Source organism: Rhinoderma darwinii, chromosome 2 (genome assembly GCF_050947455.1).
Source record: "Rhinoderma darwinii isolate aRhiDar2 chromosome 2, aRhiDar2.hap1, whole genome shotgun sequence".
Taxonomy (NCBI): Eukaryota; Metazoa; Chordata; class Amphibia; order Anura; family Rhinodermatidae; genus Rhinoderma; species Rhinoderma darwinii.
Genome location: NC_134688.1, coordinates 94,060,949 through 94,079,882, shown reverse-complemented (window position 1 = coordinate 94,079,882; position 18,934 = coordinate 94,060,949). Strand labels below are relative to the sequence as shown.

At 45.8% G+C, this 18,934-nt stretch overlaps 1 protein-coding gene across 1 annotated transcript in view; it reads right to left on the bottom strand.

Annotated features, from left to right (window-relative positions):
* The window catches only part of ATF1 (activating transcription factor 1), a 52,532-nt gene extending 34,161 nt beyond the window's left edge, over window positions 1–18,371 (bottom strand). The window contains exon 1 of the mRNA XM_075851923.1: window positions 18,049–18,371. The gene's annotated coding sequence lies outside the window, so the exon portion shown is untranslated. The remainder of the gene's footprint in view (window positions 1–18,048) is intronic.
* Window positions 18,372–18,934: the final 563 nt, after the last annotated feature.

Genomic DNA, 18,934 nt, shown 5'->3' with positions numbered 1-18,934 from the left:
GGGGGCTGCCACACAGACCAAAACGAAGCTCGTTAGCAGAGCGAAATCCGGAGCCATTTTCTTGTGGACCGGAAGCTGCTGCCGGAAAGTCAGACGACGACTTCGGGCCGCTGCTTCCGGCCATATGTTCAAGGAAGAGAAGGCGCAAGGAATAGGAGCGGAGGCGGCAGGAGCAGGTAATTTATGTTTGTGTATGTGATGTGTGTATTTTGTTTGTGTATGTTAGTGTTATACTGTCTGCTTAGCACTGTATCTAATCCTCCTACACTGTGCATTCGCTCAGAAAATGGCGGCACACAGTGTAGGAGGTTTAAATATTCAACCCCCTCCTTCTCCTGGCACTACCCAGAATAAGGGAGGGGGAATTGTGTGAGGACACTAGAGCGAGTGTGTCCACCCCAAATTAGCAACATAAAGCAATGAGGTTGCGTTACCACATTGACCAAGCTGCAATTTTGGGAACTGCTCCCTCTAGTGCCCAGCACATGGAAATGTTATAAATTAGAATCTAATTTATAATATTTCCTGACTTGTGAAAAAATGAAAAAAATTAAAACAATGTGTAATCACTTAAAAAATGATTGTTTAACTAAAAAAAATTATAATTCTAGGGACACATTAGCTTTAAGGGGTTAAAATTAAGTGTTTTGGCCTCCCAGCCTGTGTTTGTTTTTTTACAGTATAGGTAAAATGTAACTATATTGTGATCACTGTTACCGAGGTTTTCACAAAGATCAGCATTCCCAACAAGCTCTGCATTATTAGAAATGACCAGATCCTTTCTTCTTCCTTCTCTTCTTATCCCTCCCTTCCCCCCTCTGTCCGCCATCATGTCTGGCATAACTGTTAGGGTATGTTCACACGAGGGCGTCCGTTACGGCTGAAATTACAGGGATGTTTCAGCCTGAAAACATCCCCGTAATTTCAGCCGTAACGGCATGTGCAGGCGCTTGAACGCTGCGTCCATTACGGCCGTAATTAGCGCTGCTATTCATTGGAGTCAATGAATAACGGCTCCAATTACGGCCAAAGAAGTGACAGGTCACTTCTTTGACGCGGGCGTCTATTTACGCGCCGTCTTTTGACAGCGTCACGTAAATTACGCCTCGTGTGAACAGACAAACGTCTGCCCATTGCTTTCAATGGGCAGATGTTTGTCAGCGCTATTGAGGCGCTATTTTCGTACGTAATTCGGGGCAAAAACGCCCGAATTACGTCCGTAAATAGGCCGTGTGAACATACCCTTATTTCTCTGAACGCACAGGGACTGAACATCCCCGAGAAGAGGTCCTCCACTCTCAGTCTGCAGTGGAAAAGAAAAGCACACGTGGCATTCCTACAGGAAACCCACTTTCGGGCTGACTATACAGAGGCTCACAGACTCCAACTACCCGGACGTGTATCATAGTACGTCCCCTGACTTCAAGACTAAGGGGGTCTCTATCCTGATTTCACGCTCTTTGCACTGGGAACATGTGGAGACTTGCACAGATGGAGCGGGCCGGTACCTCTTCGTGAAGGGTAAGCTGGACAACACACTGGCCTCATACTATCTCCCCAACACTGGTCAAGTAGCCATCCTGGAAAAAGTTCTTGGGGCGTTGGATGGCTTTCTGGAAGGCACTCTAGTACTGGGGGGGGGATTTGAATCTCACATTGGATCCCATGTTAGACTCCTCGAGAGGGCACTCCTCTCTACCCAGGGCGGCACACCGTCGTATACGACGATTGTTGCACGAACACCAACTAGTGGACACATGGCTGGTTCTGCACCCTTCGACCAGAGACTACACGTTTTACTCTGCTCCCCATAACTCCTACTCCAGACTCGATTATTTTTTTTTCTACGTCATTCACACCTCCCTAGCCTTACGTCGGCCTCCATTGACGACATTACAGTCTGATCATGCCCTTATTACTCGCACTCTCTCCCGCCCGTCAGCCCACCCTCGTTCTTGTCAGTGGCGATTGAATAAATCGCTCCTACAGGATCCGACGGTGGTCTCAGATATATGCAGAGATCTGGTGGAGTACTTTGCAATAAATGCCACACCAGGGGTAGACACCTTCTGTATCTGGGAGGCACACAAATGCGTGGTGCGCGGCGCCTTTATCCGTGTGGGCACCAAGCTTAAAAAAGAACGGTCGGCACACCTCCGGAACTTAATGACTCGGATACATCGCCTGGAACAGTCACATAAGGCATCTCAGGATCGGGTAGTGGGGGTGGAGCTGGGACAGTTGAGAGAGCAAGTGAGTTCACTCTGCCTTGCAAAGGCGAGGGCCTCCCTAGTTAAATGCAGTCGACACTTCTATGAATTTAGTAATAAAACTGGTAGGACCTTAGCCTGAGCACTTAGGAAGACCCGCTCACGTACCTATGTCCCCTATGTCCTGGGTTCACACAACAACCGTCTCCAACTTCCACAAGACATCTCAGAAGCCTTCCGTGCCTATTACCACACTCTCTATAATCTTCCACGGGCACCCCATTCTTCTTCGGAAGGCGGGGTCACCTGGAGAAGATCGAGCAGTATCTTCGGTCATCAGGGATGAAATGTATCCCTCCTGAGGCTATAGCGACCTTGGAGGCACCCATCTCCCCAGAAGAACTGTCATGGGCACCGAAGGACTCACCCACAGGAAAGGCACCGGGCCCGGATGGTCTGCCCCACAAGGCCTATCGGGACTTGCTCTCGCCCCACTTCCTCCAGGCATTCAATTCTATTACTGAGGGGGGATTCATCCCCCAAGACACCTTAAGGGCCCATATCACGGTCATACCCAAGGAGGGGAAGGATTCATCCTTGTGCCAGAATTACCGTCCCATTTCTCTACTTAACGTGGATTTAAAGCTATTTGCCAAGATCCTCGCACAGAGGATGACTCCACTTCTACACAACGTGATACACAACGACCAGGTGGGCTTTATGCTCCCGCAAGAGGCTCGTGACAATAAAACACGAGCGATTAACTTAATGTACCAAGCAGCTATTGCGACCCCCTCCCACTTGTTTTCTGTCGACGGATGCAGAGAAGGCCTTCGACAGAGTCAACTGGGATTTCATGCTGGCAACCTTGCGGCACGTGGGCTTGGGGCTCACATGATGAATTGGATTTCGGGTCTCTACTCTCCATCGGCGCAGGTTAAGGTCAACGGGCACTATTCGTCCTCATTTGCATTCACCAATGGCACAAGGCAAGGCTGCCCCTTGTCCCCATTAATTTTCATTTTATGTCTGGAGCCCTTCCTGTGCCATATTCGCTCCAATCCTGACATTGCGTGCATAGCCCTGGGCGGTAGGGTCCATAAGGTCGCTGCCTATGCGGATGATTTGCTCTGTTTTCTCACGGCTCCCAGGATTTCCTTGCCCAACCTGATGGCGGAGTTGAAAAGATACTCGAAATTATCCAAACTTCAAGATCAACTACCAGAAGTCTGAGGCACTTAGCATCTCATTGCCACAGACCCTGGTCGATGACCTGTCCGAGTCCTTTCCTTTTAAATGGGCGAGGGACTCGCTTAAATACTTGGGGGTGTGGCTTCCCGGTGATCTCTCTTGCCTTTACGCGGTGAACTTCCCTTCGCTTCTTCAACGTGTAAAGAGCGACTTGGATTCTTGGATGTCCGGTACCTTCACCTGGTTTGGAAGGTGCGCCATATTTAAAATGAATATCCTGCCGCGGATTCTGTATCTCTTTCAGGCCCTCCCGATACATGTCCCACGCCCGTTCTTTCAATCTCTGCTGTCTCTTCTACACAAATTTATCTGGGCGGGGAAACCTGCACCTATTGCCCGTTCCATGCTTTTTCGTGCGAAGTGCAAGGGGGGTGTTGGTCTTCCAGACTTTGTTTCATACCACCATGCCTCCCACTTGACACGAATTCTAGACTGGTTTAGACACAGCGAGATTAAGGAGTGGGTAGTCCATGAAACAGGCTTTTCTGGCAGTCTCTCTGCAGGCCTTACCATGGTTGGGTAGACATACTCCCTCAGCTGCGCGGTCACACCCGACGATCAGGCCCATCCTGGCAGTGGCGGCATGGCTCTTTCCTAGGACAGAGATCTCCCAGTCCCCCTCCCCTCTGTACCTGATTTTGGGCAACCCTGCATTTCCACCAGGGCGGGAAGATGGTCCTTTCCTGCTTTGGTTGAGGGCAGGTAAGGGACGTGCGGTACACTTTTGCAGGAGGAGAGATGGATGTCAAGCGCGCAGTTACAGTCTCTGTCAGACCCGATCCCCTTTTCTGCATGGCAGGCCACCCAGCTATGACATTACCTGGCGTCCATAGCTAATCCGGCGGCGTACTCGCGGGAGGGCTCCCCATTTGAACTTTTATGCACGGGCACGGTGCGCCATTCACTGTCTAAACGCTATGCTCTTCTGATCTCGCCCTCCAATCTGCCCTCCCCATCTTATCTGCTCAGTTGGGAAAGGGATTTGGGTCTATCATTCACCCCCGAACAACGAGAGCGTTTGTTTACCATGACACATAAGTCCTCAATGTCCAGTAGATATCAGGAGGCAGGGTTCAAGATTCTGTCTCGTTGGTATAGGGTGCCTTCCAGATTGCATGCAATGATTCCGGCGGTTTCACCTCTGTGCTGGAGATGTGGAGACCAAGTGGGTACAATCCTGCATATTTTTTGGGACTGCCCCCCCCCCCCCCCCCTGGCAGATTTCTGGTCCGAGGTGTGGCGCATTTCCTCGAAATTCACTGATTTCCCCCTCCCGAGATCGCCAGACCTTTTCCTGCTCCATCTGTGTGAGATGCCGTTGTCCATGTATAGGCGCTCAGTTGTTCGCCACTTGGTGAATGCGGCTAGAGCATGTATCCCCGCGTTGTGGAGACAAACCTGTCCCCCATCCGTGGGCATGTGGTGTGGCAAGATCCAGGAGATTATGAGAAAGGAGGACCTCACGGCATCAATGAAAGGGTCCCATGCAGCCTTCCTCAGAACTTGGCGTGAATGGATCCGTTTTCAATCCTCTGTGGAATACAAGGCCATCATGGCCTCTTGACCTCTTCTATAGGCCCAATTATGTCAGGTGCGTTCCTCTCCCTCTCTCTCCCCCTCTGTCCCCGTTCTTTCCTACTTTCTCTTACTGTTCTCTGCTCGACTACGGAGTATTATGCATCGCTGCGGGTTCAGGGTGCATACCTGCCTTTCTTCCAATAATATTCTGAGCGGTATACTGCCTTCCATTGTAATGTTATGCACTTTTGTTATGCAAGTTACTGGCCTGAGGCCGATGTCAATACAGACTTGGTGTGTACGGAGTATATTGTCTGTTTTTCTTTATGCTTTAAAAACAAAATAAAAGAATTTATAAAAAAAGAAATGACCAGATCCAACAGAGCTTCACCTCTAGTCGGGTCTTCCACAAACTGCAACAGGTTGAGGAAATGTCTCCCCTTCACAGTTGAAGCCGAACCAGGACACCAATTAATATCCCGGTAATTAAAATCTCCCATTATCACTACAGTCACCAGTCAAGTTCCCCACGGCAGAATCTGGAAAACATGACCACTTTGGAAAATGGAAGTATATTACAAATGCATTTACATTTATAAATTACATGCATTAAAGTTGTTGTTTTTTAAAATATGATGGTATCTCGGACAACCCCCTTAAGCCATGCATTTAACTCCCTGAGCTCCTGCTGTCTTTCCTGTGATGCGCATGGCACAGGCAGTATTCCTGAGAATCCAACCTTGGAGGTCCTTGACTTCAGCTTGTAGCCTAGACCTTTAAAATTATTCTTATATCAATGATTTATCTATGTAACACACGACAGGTCCTCCAGAGCGAGAGACACTCTTAGTAATAGCTCTCCACTTTGGCCAAGAGATGAGAATCCCAAACAGAGGACTCCCCTCTATTAACTCAGAATTTCCTAATCAGGTATATGAAAATGTTTTTTTCTAGACTGGACAACCCCTTTTAAGAGGATCGGTCAGATATTTATACAGCCTTGTCTGAGGGCAGCATAAAGAAGTGACAAACACACTGACTTTGGAGTGCTGTCCTTTGTTGGTCAATGTTATGTAGTTTACAAGTATTTTGGACTTACACTTGCAGCGCCACAAGTAGGAGCCTAAGTATATTCATAAATTCATGCTGCCCTCGCCTCCACCCGCTCTCCAGCTGGTGATTGACACTTCTCTCTCTATGCACAGTAATAGGGGAAAAAAAGTGTTAATCAGTGGCTGGGGGAGCAAAGGGAAGATGAAAATACTTGGGACTCATATTTGCAGCACTGCAAGTATGTCAAGAATACTTGTTAAAGGGAATGTGTCGCTAGAATTTTTTTTTTATTTTTTTTAAACAGTTATTATATACATGATTAGACATTGTTCTAATTTTTTCACAAGTCGGGAAATATTATAAATTAGATTCTAATTTATAACATTTCCCTGTGCTGGTCACTAGAGGGAGCAATTCCCAAAATTGCAGCATTGGCATGTGGTAAAGCAACCACATTGCTTTATGCTGCAAAATTTGAGAAGACACACTCGCTCTAGTGTCCTCAAACAATCCCCCCTCCTTTATCCTGGCTAGTGCCAGGAAAAGGAGGGGGTTGAATGTTCAAACCTCCTACACTGTGTGCCGCCATTTTTTGAGCGAATACACAGTGTAGTAGGTTTACATACAGTGGTAATCACACACTAAAACACGAACATACACAAACATAACTTACCTGCTCCAGCCGCTGCCTCCGGTCCGTCCGCTCCTAGTGCTTGCTTCTGATCACATGTCCGGAAGCCGCGACCGGTAGTCATCTTACTGTCCGTCCGCGGCTTTCGGCCCACAAGAAAATGGCGCCAGATGTCACTCGGCCGAAGACCTTCCCACACAGACGGCGTACACCATAGTGAATGGAACGGCTCTCGTTTGCATTCTCTATGGGGATGTATGTGCCGTATTCCATCTCTGTATGTGTCGTTAATCGACACATACAGAGATGAAAAAAAAAATAGCAGCCCCCATAGTGAAGCAAAAGTTAGAAGAAAAAAAAAAAGTAAAAACAAAAACACACAAATGAATAAAATGTATTTTAATAAAACACTAAAAGCAAATTGATATAAAAAAAAATATTTTATGCGACACCTGTCCTTTAACTACACAACTAAGGTCCCATGCACACGACCATAAAAAAAATCTCCGTAATTGGGGACCGTAATAGGGTCCGCAATTACGGACCCGCCCGGTTCTATTGACCACGGACACCTTTCCGCACCGCTACGTATAGGTGCCCGTGCCGGGAATTATGGAGCATGTCCTACTTTTCGTTTTTTACCGGCCGTGCTCCCATACTGTGCATGAGGCCTAACTAATAAGTGACAGCCGAAATGAGCGTTTGTCACTTCTTTATGCTGCCCTTAGACAGGGCAGCATGAATATTTGACCGATCCACTTTAAGGCCACAAATAGCTGCATCCTTAGGCTATGTTCACATGGAGTTTATTGCAATCGGAATTTCTGCCTGAAAATTCAGTTTGGAAGTTTGAGGCAGATTTTCCTCTCCCTGCACGTCGCAAAAATTTTCGCAGCATTTTTCGCCCACGCCCATTGAGGACCGCGGGCATAAAACGCCGCAAAATAAGCTTTCTCTGCCTCCCATTGAAGTCAATGGGAGGTCAGAGGCGTAAACGCCCGAAGATAGGGCATGTCCCTACTTTATCCCGCGAGGCGGTTTTAACGCTCGCGGGAGAAAACCGCCCCCGTCTCCCATTGAAATCAATGGGAGGCATTTTCAGGCCGTTTTTGACAAGTTTTGCGGCACGGTTTCCGCGTCAAAAAACTCGGTGTGAGCATAGGCTTAAATAGTCACTGATGTTTCAGCTAACTTTGCATAAATAGTATAAGGCTAGAAAACAAACTGCAATGTGCTATTACAGAAAAACTTATTTTTCTCCACTTAATCATTCTCCTCTGCCCCCTGCACTGATCAATCAAGGCCCTTTTACCCTGGCCACAAAACACTCGTTCCCGATAATTGCCCTGTGTAAACAGGGCAACGATCAGTCGATGAACGAGCATTTGGCTGATCACATTGTTTTAAATAAACAAAACTATTAGGGTATATTAACACGTTTTTCGGGCGCGTAAAAAGAAAGGCAGCGAAAAAGTGCAGGACACTTCTTGGGACGTTTTTGGAGCAGTTTTCCATAGTCTATTGAAAAAAATCTCCAAAAACGCGAAAATCACGAGTGGCACAAAAAAACTTCTGAAAATCAGGAGCTGTTTTCTCTTGAAAACCGCTCTGTATTTTGAGACGTTTTCGAGTTTGTGTGTGAACATATCCTTATTGTTGTCGGCCGTACATCTCCCTATGTAAACAGGGAGATGTGCTGCCGACATGATAGAAATTTATGGGGACGAGCGATCGAAGTAACGACCGCTCGTCTCCATACTAGCTCCTTGTGAAAGGAGCAAACGAGCGTCAATCAACGAGCCAATCCATGTGCTGTCCGTGACTTCAAAGGGTGGCTGGGTGTGTGAAAACACACCAATATAGGACGTGCAGTGAGTTTCACGCAACGGACACTAGCTGCATGAAAACGCACGCATGTGTGAATAGCCCAATAGAAATCAATGGGGCCGTGTGCTGTGCGTTACTTCAACGCACAGCACTCTAAATTCACTGATAAAATCCATAAACATGAGGCAAAGAGGAGAATAATTATCAGTTTCACTGAAGGATCAGGTTACAGGTGCTGCTCATAGATGTCTATGGAGAGGGGAGTAGGGATCTGCTGCAGAGAGGTGGGTGTGTCTCGGTTTCTTTTTGTATGGGAGACATCAGAGCAGCTAGTCTCTGCCCACTCTAAGCATAGTTCAGGATAAACTGACAATTCAACGTGGAGCCTGCATAGGGGAAAACTAATGTAAATGCAGGATACAAGTCATAATGGTCAGGAATGACCTGTCCTCGGATCAGTAAGTATGGCCCTTTTCTGTAATTTTGAGTACATTTTATCCCATTTTCTGTCATTTGTTTGTAATTTTAGTCTAGGGCACCCTTGACATTGGTTACGACACTGCATTTTGTATTTTGCTTGTATTATGGCCAATATATCAACAATACTTCATGTTTATCATTTTTGCACGAAGTTGAGGGAGAATGGGGTGTCATTACTGTGTGTGGTCTTAGAAGGTGCTGGCCAACCTGACTGAACTAACAGTCTATTCGTTACACCCATACTTTAAGCCACCATGGTGCACTACATGTAACCGTGTGACTGGCACCTAATGGAAGGTGTGCAATTGTAATACTAGGCAGCCACCCCCCTCGTGGATGATGGGCTTGAGTGGATGCTCATCAGTATTTTGACTTCTACAGCATTTTGGCCAGGGGAAAACTAGGAAACACTGCACCCCATAGCAAACTCTTGAGTGGGCCTCCCTCTCCTCCCCTGGGTGCTACACACAGCCGCCCTTGGTAGATTGTGCCACGGATCCCCCTATAGACTGTGCCACACGGAACCCCCCCGTAGACTGTGCCACACAGACCACCCCCCCTCCTATAGACTGTGCCAAGCAGCACCCCCCTTGTAGACAGTGTGCTAAGCAGCACCCCCCCCCCGTAGACAGTGCCAACCAGCACCCCCCTCGTAGACAGTGCCAACCAGCACCCCCCCCGTAGACAGTGCCAAAGGGCCCCCCCCCCCGTAGACAGTGCCAAGCAGCACCCCCGCCATAGACAGTGTCAAGCAACACCCCCTCCATAGACAGTGTCAAGCAACACCCCCCTCCATAGACCGTGTCAAGCAACACCCCCCTCCATAGACCGTGTCAAGCAGCACCCCCCTCCATAGACCGTGTCAAGCAACACCCCCCTCCATAGACCGTGTCAAGCAACACCCCCCTCCATAGACCGTGTCAAGCAGCACCCCCCCCCCCACCCCCCCGTAGACAGTGCCCTTTATCCTTTGCACCAGTTTTGAGAAATCTCCCACAAAGTACACAGAACTGTTCATTATACAGGGATTAAACCTCATTCACATAAATCCCCCTTTCATGGGCCCTAAAGAGGTTATCCAGGTCATTAACATTTTTTACAAACAGCAGCAAACGTTCTAAAAAAAATAAATAAAAAAAATAAAAAAGAACAAAACAAGACAATCAGTACTCACCAATTTTTCCCCCGGCGATGAAATGCTGATGCTACGGCGTTCCTGTAGGTGTTAGGTTACATTGGAGCAGCATATGTTCGCTGCAGCCAGAGACTTTAAAGAGGCTCTGTCACCAGATTATAAATGCCCTATCTCCTACATAATCTGATCAGCGCTGGAATGTAGATAACAGCAGTGGTTTTTATTTTGAAAAACGATCATTTTTTAGCAAGTTATGAGCAATTTTAGATTTAGTTTCTTAATGCCCAACTGATTGGTCACTGATTGGTCACTGATTGGTCACTGATTGGTCACTGATTGGTCACTGATTGGTCACTGATTGGTCGGCCTCATACACTTCTTTACAACACCCACTTGGTTAAAAGTAATAACACACCCAGTTGGGCATTAAGAAACGAAATCTAAAATTGCTCAAAAATGATCGTTTTTCAAAATAAAAACCACTGCTGTTATCTACATTGCAGCGCCGATGGGCGCCATAATGCCAGGAATACAACACGTCATTGCTGAGCCCTCTGATTGGCTGCAGTGGTCACATGCTGCCTGCATGTAAACAAATACTTGGCGGACCACCAGGAGGAATAATACGTACCGAATGTTTTTGGTTTTTTTTAGGCACCATGCACATGACAGTAAAAATAGTCCATAATTACGGACACATTCACTTCTATTGTTCACCCACACCTTCCTGTTTATTTATAGGAAGGTGTCCGGGCCGTAGAAGTGTACCGCAAAAGATAGGACATGTTCTATCTTTTGCTATTTACGGGACGTGCATGAGATATTAAGGAAATTTTCAGCCGTTTGTAAAAAAAAAAAAAAAAAAGTTATAACAGCCCGCATAAATAGTTGTTTTTTTTTTTAGTACTAAAGAAGTGCTTCAACTGGTGTAAAACGCTTAAAATGAAAAAATAAACCCACTTTTTTTTTTATTCAGAGCCACCCTTGCGCCACTGGCACCTAAGCCCCCCAAAAAATCTTGTCGTCACAGGGTGTTCATGTAGCATCTATGGGCACGTAACTGTAGCAGCCAACCACTGACATCAGCGGTGACATCACTACGGACTTATTCGTTATGATTTTGTATTCGCATTGGATTTTTTATTCAGGGAGTTGAATAAAACATCTTTGTACTGGCAGTTACTTTGTCTTGTAGACAGCAACTGAGAGTTATTTACAAGGCAATCATTCACATCCAAGGTGGGAATTACAATGTTAGTGCGCCATACGTTCTGACTGGGCCACTTAAGTTCATCTGTCCAGAAGTCAGCGCGACCACAATCTGATATCATCACTTTCCTGCCACTACAGGAAAAACATACAGCGCTCAACGTGAGCAATACGCTCCCCAGATCAGAAGCCATGGAAACACAGTGACATCACCCTTGTGTGGGCCGGAGGGAGCAGGAGAGATGTCATCTTTGTCACTCCTCTTTCTATAGATGACTGTGAATGATCTATTGAGAGGCAGGAAGTTCACCACAATGTCGGATTGCATTCTCCACTTAGTAGACAGTAGACTACGCTACAAATCGTACTGGAAAAGTAAATGTTAACAGTATGTGAAAATCATACTGCAAAAACCGTGGCAATATGTGGTAAAACGGTGTGTGGCTTTGCTGCGGCAACTACTGAAGCTCAGCTGCATCGGGTACAGGCATCCCAAGGCGTGAATTAAAGCGAAGATTTGGATCATACCATTAAACGTAGTACAGGTTAAATCTAATTACATGATCTATTCCCTATAGAAAGCAAAAATACTACAAGGTATGGCGAGACACAACTTACGTCTGATCTCCAGGGATTTCTGGTCAGACGTGTAGTGATCAGCTGATCGCCTGGCCAGGTTCAATATAAAAAGGGATTGTCTGGATGAAAGCTCATTATTACTTTATTGTTAAACAGTTAAAAAACATACACAAATAAATGTAAAATAGAGCATACAGCCTTCACAAAAAGAGAGGGAGTCAGAAAAAGCACAGTAGATGAAATGGTATGAATACATAGTATAATGAACAAACGTGTGTAGTTAATCCTAAATAGGATATACATACATACATGGTACACTAAGAGAATGCCAAAGAAAAGAACCGGAGCCAAAAACAACCACCGCGCACCAGACTTGCGTTTCGCCGAAGCTTTGTCAGGGAAACGCGCGTCTGTTTTTGGCTCCGGTTCTTTTCTTTGGCGTTCTCTTAGTGTACCATGTATGTATATCCTATATATGTATATTTAGGATTAACTACACACGTTTGTTCATTATACTATGTATTCATACCTGTGTACTTGATTATTGTTTATGGCTACTAAGATTCATTTATATTGTTATGTACCAACAATCTAGATCATTATATGCCCGTCATAAAAGACCTTGACACAATCTGTATATCCATTTCATCTACCGTGCTTTTTCTGACTCCTCTCTTTGTGAATTCTGTATGCTCTATTTTAAATTTATTTGTGTATGTTTTTTAACGATGTTTAACAATAAAGTTTATATTTGAGTTTTACACAAAAAGGTCGTTTTGGTTCGAATTATGTTATTTCGGTTTTCGTTTCACACGAACCATTGGTACATATGGGTTGTTTAGGACATATAGCTCATTATTACTTGTCGATTCCACCGCCCTGGATATTGTATTATTACATGCCAGTCGTTTAAGTGAATGGCCAACCACATAATACATGGGCAACCCGGGTGTGCCAGAGTGACAGCTGATCTCTGTCTTTCAGCCCTGGTCCTCTATGACAAAAAAATGCCCCAATAAGGAAAATAGAAAAGGGTTGTCCTAACGAGACAACCCCTTTGAGGATATATTCACACGTGGCAGATTCGTGGGAAATCTATCCCATACATCTGAACGGGGTTGTTTCTGCAGCATGTGCATGAATTGTAACAAGTCCATTCAGATTGATGGGACAGTCGCAGAAATTTCAGCATCAAATCTGCTGCATATATTCTAAATAGCATCTAGCTCCTGCTAGTTGTAGAAGTGATATTTGGATAATACACCAAAGTAGACAATTGAAAATTATACTCAGTTTCACTGTCAGCAGTCCGTCCCATGTGGAGAATAAAGACGGCTATAAATCACAATAGATTCCAGGCTGAATGCCCTGCATCTTATCACAAGGTTCCCATAAAAATAGCAAAAAGAACACTATTAGGCCTCATGCACACGACCGTAAAAACTCCCGTTATTACGGGTCGTAATTACGACCCGTAATAACGGGCTCATAGACTTCTATTGGCGACGGGTGCCTTCCCGTTTTCTCACGGGAAGGTGCCCGTGCCGTTGAAAAAGATAGAACATGTCCTATTTCAGGCCGTAATAACGGCACGGACAGTCCATAGAAGTCTATGGAGCTCTCGTAATGACGGGTGGCTACATGTGTGGACCCGTCATTACGGCAGCGTTGCTAAGCGACGTCAGTAAATAGTCACTGTCCAGGGAGCTGAAAGAGTTAACTGATCGGCAGTAACTCTTTCAGCACCCTGGACAGTGACTACCGATCAGTATAAACCTGTAAAAAATAAAAATAAAAGACGTTCATACTTACCGAGAACTTCATGCTTCCTCCAGTCCGGTCTCCCGCCCGTTGCCTTGGTGACGCGTCCCTCTCGACATCCGGCCCGACGTCCTGGATGACGTTTCAGGCCATGTGACCGCTGCAGCCAATCACAGGCTGCAGCGGTCACATGGACTGCCGCGTCATCCAGGGATGTCGGGCTGGATGTGAAGAGAGGGACGCGTCACCAAGACAACGGCCGGGTAAGTATGAATTTCTTTAACTTTTATTACAGAAAGGGCTGTCCCTTCTCTCTATCCTGCACTGATAGAGAGAAGGGGCTGCCGATTAGTGCAGTGCTATTTTGCCGCCAAAAACGTGCCGTAAATACGGGTGGAATACGGGTGACACCGGACCCATATTTACGGGCACGGGTATGTAAATACTGGTGCAAAACGGGTCAAATACGTGTGACACCGGACCCGTATTTACGCCAGTATTTACGGGTGGGAAAAAATACGGTCGTGTGCATGAGGCCTAAGGGAATTGTTATTTGTGCAGTTCCCTAAAATCTCCTAAGCTGTAGATTGAAAAAAAATCTACATTTTAAACAGAAAAATACCTAAAACATACTAGTCCTTCTCAATGAATTAGAATATCAAAAAGTTTATTTATTTCAGTAATTCAATTCAAAAAGTCAAACTCGTATATTATTTAGATTCATTACATACAGAGTAATCGATTTCCAGCATTTTTTTCTTTTAATGTTGATATGGTAACAGGTAATGAAAACCCAAAATTTAGTCTCTCAGAAAATTAGAATATTATATAAGCCCAATTTCAAAAATTATTTTTAAAACCAAAATTTAGGCCTACTGAAAAGTATGTACAGTATATGCACTCAATACTTGGTCGGGGCTACTTTTACATGAATTACTGCATCAATGCGGCGTGGCATGGAGGCGATCAGCCTGTGGCACTGCTGAGGTGTTATGGAAGCCCAGGTTGCTTTGATAGTGGCCCTCAGCTCGTCTGCATTGTTGGGTCTGGCTTCTATCATCTTCCTCTTGACAATACCCCATAGATTCTCTGAGGTTTAGGTAAGGCGAGTTTGCTGGCCAGTCAAGCGCAGTGATACTGTGGTTATTAAACCAGGTATTGGTACTTTTGGCCGTGTGGGCAGGTGCCAAGTCCTGCTTGAAAATGAAATCAGCATCTCCATAAAGCTTGTCAGCAGAGGGAAGTATGACGTGCTCAAAAACTTCCTGGTAGATGGCTGCGCTGACTCTGGACTTGATATAACACAGTGGACCAACACTGCTGCTCAGTGGTCCAAAGTCCTGTTTTCAGATGAAAGCAAATTTTGCATTTCATTTGGAAATCTCGGTCCCAGAGTCTGGAGGAAGAGTGGAGAGACATCAATCCAAGTTGCTTGCGGTCCGGTGTGAAGTTTCCACAGTCAGCGATGGTTTGGGGAGCCATGTCATCAGCTGGTGTTGGTCCGCTGTGTTATATCAAGTCCAGAGTCAGCGCAGCGTCTACCAGGAAATTTACCAGCACTTCATGCTTCCCTCTGCTGACAAGCTTTATCGAGATGCTGATTTCATTTTCCAGCAGGACTTGGCACCTGCCCACACTGCCAAAAGTACCAATACCTGGTTTAATAACCACAGTATCACTGCGCTTGATTGGCCAGCAAACTCGCCTGACCTAAACCCCATAGAGAATCTATGGGGTATTATCAAGAGGAAGATGAGACACCAGACCCAACAATGCAGACGAGCTGAAGACCGCTATCAAAGCAACCTGGGCTTCCATAACACCTCAGAACTGTTAGCCATAATCATCAACATTAAAAGAAAAAAAAATGCTGGAAATAGATCACTCTGTGTGTAAAGAATCCATAGAATACTTGAGTTTCACTTTTTGTATTGAATTACTGAAATAAAATAACTTTTTGATGATATTCTAATTCATTGAAAAGGACTAGTATGTTTATCATAGAAATTTGGGACCCCTGCTAAACAGCAAGAAAGGAAAAGCCAGCTCTACGGTTGTAATTATTTACTGGGTATTAATGAATGAAGTATTAGTGGGTGCTTAGCCAAAAGGACAGTCACTTTGTATCGCATTGACCTTGTGGAGACCAGCGTGGCTCACCATCAATTACAGTAGTACTATCGACTTGCTACCACATATTTGTTGAGAAAAATTGGCTACTGATCACTAGTCACAGAGCGTCATGCATTTATTATCATAGTGCCATGGGAGAGAACAGGACTACCAGCAGAAGAGAAAGTGAAAGTTACCAAAACTAATGCAAAGGAAAAGTGGAGTAGTTGCCGATAGCAACCAGATTCATTCTTTTATTTTCAAAAGGGCTGCTGAGAAATGAGATCTTGATCTGATTGGTTGCTATGGGCAGCTGTTCCTTTGTACCGGTTTTGATAAATCTCCAATGTCACCTCCCTGAAGAGAAAATCCAGATGAAAGGATAAGATACATGTGAGAAGATCACTGGCGGTTCAAGATCTGATTTTACAAATGTGATTTCTAGAATTAAAGGGCTCGATGTAGCGGTTAAACCCGTTCAGCTCTGCACACAGATTTCTGACAACATTCTATGATGACGTCTATTGATGGAAGTCATCTGTTGCTTAGAAGGATGTGTCCGTTTTCTAGTAATCATTTTTCCTTTAAGGCTCTGTTCACATCTGCATCAAAACCTCCATTGCAGATTCCATCAGATTTGGCCAGAAAACTGCATGTCATCACAGCCGTTATGTGAGAACTCACCCTAATGGGTTAATACCATCTGATAATGTTATGGCATATCACTAATGTGTAGGGGTACGTTGCAGTTCCCTGCACGGCGGGCAGCCAAAAGGGTTGCTGTGGTGAGAGGCCCTTCATTCTAAGGCCTTATTCACACAAACGTAGATCCCGCCTGTGTGCGGTCCGTTTAAATGACTGACATCACACTGACCAATACATTTCAATGGGGCTATTCACATACGTGTTTTTTCACAGAGCAGGTGCCCGGTGCGTGAAAACTCGTTTTTGCGGTCAAGACTTACCCATTGAAGTCTATGGGTGCATGGAAAAAAACAAAACACAGCACACGGACACCATTAGTGTGCGGACTGTTTTTCCACACATCAGTTGCTAGAGAAATGCAGAGAAAAAAATATATAATAAAACCAGTAAGAGCTTGCAGAGAAAAACGGATAAAAAAAATGGATGACACGCGGAAACCAGACTGACGGAACATGGACAGTTATTTGCTTGAAAAACAGCCTGTTTTTATACGGACCCTGGTGTGAATAAGGCCCAAGGACCCCAATGATCAGAGTGGCCTATTGTAACAATATACCATGACTCACTTTGGTGGGAAAACCACTTTAGTTCTCTTAGACTACATTCACACGCGTTTAAATCCGCTCCGTGTGTGTTGCGTTATTGCATCTGTGCTTTGCGTGGCATGTGTTTTTCATGCACTCGGAGCACTTTTTTTTAATGGAATTGATGCGCAAATCACATAAACGTGCAACAGTGTGCTGTGCGTAGTTTTCTCGCACCCATTGACTTCAATGGCGCTCAGGTGCGTGAAAACGCACCAAAATAGGACATGCATTGAGTTTCACGCAACGGACTCTCGCTGTGTGAAAACTCCTGCCTGTGTGAACAGCCCCGTTGAAATGAATGGGTCCGTGTGCTGTGAGGGATTTCCACGGACGAGATTCACGTTCATGCGAATGGGCCCTTACACTGTCCCACAACTATTCAGCTCACACAAGATTATCATGGTTGCAGCTTTAGACGCTGTAACAGTAAATCGGCAGCTTGTAACCCCCCTCCCCCCATATAAAAACGATGAGATCAATACATTATATTGTGGTGTTGGAACCGATCACAGAAACTGCCCAGTGGGGGAGGGGAGAGGGCGCAATAATAAACTGGAGGCTTTTATTTTTGCAAGATAAAACGGAATATTTTATTATCACCTGCAGCAACACGAGTGATTTCACGGTGCAGTACATGCCCAGCCACCCAAGGGTTAAACGCATCCATATAAACTCCTGGCTCCTATATAATCACTAGGGGGGGGGGGGGCACTATTACATATACCAGGCCACGAACCACAAGTACCAGACAACACACAAAGGATGACTACTAGAAGACACGGCACAAAGCCTTTGTCGTAAACGTTCCGGTGAATGGGCAGAGGTTGAGAGTGGAGCTTCCCTCTAGTGTAAAGAGCTGGAGAGGAGAAGTGATCAAGAAGAGGCACCGATCTCCCCCGTGCAGCCCCCGGGCCTCTCACGGAGTCCCCGTCTCCCGGCCAGGTGCACTCGCCCCGTTCTCCGCCCAGGCTGCTGTTTTGCTTTAATTACCTGCGTCCTCTGAACTCACAGCTCAGGGATCCGCTCCAGCCAATCACCGGGGTGAACGTCTCGGGTCCCCAGGGGAGCCGCCTCCTCTTCGGATCCCGTCACAGGAAGAACCTCACAATGTCGCAAGCACGGAACCGAGAAATTGCCAAACCCAGCGGGGCCAAGTCCAAGCAGGACACAGCGCCCTCATTCGCGCAGGGGGTACACCTTGTACGACGTCCGGTAGGCCTTAGCCTGACGTCAGCGTGGTCCGTGACGTCACTGCCATGGTGACGTGCTGCTGAGGAAAGGCGGGAGGTAATTCCTCTTCCGCTTGGAAGCCCGGATGAATGGTCCATTAGGGGAGGAGGGAATGTGTTGTCTATTGCATGTTACTGTACGTTGAGCAGGTTTCCCCCTCATAATTGTAACATTGGTACGATCCCAGGTATGACTCACAGTCAGCGGTGAGCTCATTGTTCTGGAGGGAGGGGGAGCTGTAGCCAAATATAGACAAGGATTATGGGACTGCCTCTTCCAGTCAAGCTGACGTCACACGCTTTATACATCCCATTACGTGATTTACAGCGTGAACGGAGCATCTCTGACAGGACCTGCAGGCTGCCTGTATTCTCTGCGTCCTGCATACAGCCATTATCATAATAATCTTTATATAGTAGCAACCAGCGTCGGACTGGAGGTCCTGAGGCCCACTCTCCATCTATATGTCCACTTTAATTTCATCATAGTCCATAAGAAATAGATTTGTGGCAAGTGATTGATTGGCTCTAAATAGAGTTGGCTTCTGCTGGACATTTAATGGGAATGTGTCCCTAGAATTTTTTTTAAATGTTTTCAGTTAAACAATTAGTATTTAAATGATTACACATTGTTTTAATTTTTTTCA